This window comes from Triticum dicoccoides, chromosome 2A (genome assembly GCF_002162155.2).
Source record: "Triticum dicoccoides isolate Atlit2015 ecotype Zavitan chromosome 2A, WEW_v2.0, whole genome shotgun sequence".
Taxonomy (NCBI): Eukaryota; Viridiplantae; Streptophyta; class Magnoliopsida; order Poales; family Poaceae; genus Triticum; species Triticum dicoccoides.
Genome location: NC_041382.1, coordinates 616,639,513 through 616,641,357, shown reverse-complemented (window position 1 = coordinate 616,641,357; position 1,845 = coordinate 616,639,513).

Here is a 1,845-nt window from a genome sequence, read left to right as displayed (position 1 = left end):
CGCGACCCCCTGCCTCTGCTCGCGCGCGTGCGCGCTTAGCCGTGCTCTGCCGCCCGCACCGGCGCCTCGCTGGCGCCCAGCACCCGTGGCGACCACGCCCTCCCTCCCGCGTGGCCGCCTACTCTCCCTCCCACGCGCCCACTGCCGCCCGGCCGCGCCACCAACCCCCACCATCGTGCGCCGCTGGTCTGTCCATGCCGTCCCGCTCCTCGTGCCCACCGCCGCGGCACCCACTCGCCTTGCTTCACTCCGCCCTGCCGCCCTCTTCCCCGCTGCTGCATGTCTCGTCTCTCCCTTGCAAGCACCGCCGCTCCCCGTTGTTGCTTCTTGCTCGCCACCCCGCCTCCATCCCGAGCCGTCGTGGCCGCCCTGCTGCTCCGGTCTCTGCCACTGCGTCGCTCGTCGCCGGCCCCGCGCTGCTCCACCACCGCAGCGCCCGCTGCTGCATCGATGGCCGTTCGGGCTGGGCACCAACGCCCCTGCGCCCGCACGCCAGCAAGCCCGCGCGCCCACTTAGGCCCCAGGGGCCACAGACAGCTGGGCCCGCCCCTGTACCTATGACAAACGGGGCCCACACCCCAGAACGGATTAAAAAAAAGAATTAAAAATATATATAATAATTAATTAATTAATAATAAAAATAATTAATTAATTAACTAAATAATTAACTTAATTAGTCCTATTTAGTTAAACTAATTAAGCTTGATTAACCTAAATATCTAATTAACCTAACTAATCTGTTAGTTAGGGTGATGAGTCAATGATAGACGGGACCCACCCGTCAGTTTGATCGGTCAACGGTCAGCGTTGACCGATGACGTCATGCTGACATCATGCTGATGTCATAATTGTATTTTCTATATTAATTAATTCTGTTAATCCTAAAAATGACTTAAATCTTTAAAAATTAATATAAAATAATCTGTAGCCCGGATGGGAAAACTTTGTACATGAAAGTTCCTCAGAACGACAAGACAAATCCGGATACGCAGCCCGTTCGTCCGCCACACATCCCTAACATATCGAACTCGCAACTTTTCCCCTCCGATTCATCTGTCCGAAAACGCGAAACACCGGGGATATTTTCCCGGATGTTTCCCCCCTTCACCGGTATCACCTCATACCGCGTTAGAACATGTCTAGCTCTGCCTGTTGTCCTGTTATACACTTGCTTGCTATGTATTTACTGTTTCTCACCCTCTTCTCTCCGGTAGACCCCGAGACCGACGCTGATGCCACCGAGTACGACTACGTCACCGACGACCCTTCTCCCTGTACAACAGAGCTTCCATGCAAGCCCCCCCTTGATCACCAGATATCGCTTATTCTTCTCTATACTGCTTGCATTAGAGTAGTGTGGCATGTTACTGCTTTCGGTTAATCCTATTCTGATGCATAGCCTGTCATTGTTGCTACAGTTGTTACCCTTACCTGCTATCCTACTGCTTAGTATATGATGCTAGTGTTCCATCAGTGGCCCTACATTCTTGTCCGTCTGCCATGCTATACTATCGGGCCGTGATCACTAGGGAGATGATCACGGGTATATACTATATACTTTATATACATGACACATGTGGTGACTAAAGTCGGGTCAGCTCGTTAAGTACCCGCAAGTGATTCTGATGAGGGGGCTGAAAGGACAGGTGGCTCCATCCCGGTAGAGGTGGGCCTGGGTTCCCGACGGCCCCCGACTGTTACTTTGTGGCGAAACGACAGGGCAGGTTGAGACCACCTAGGAGAGAGGTGGGCCTGGCCCTGGTCGGTGTTCGCGGATACTTAACACGTTTAACGAGATCTTGGTATTTGATCTGAGTTTGGCCACTGGCCTATACGCACTAACCA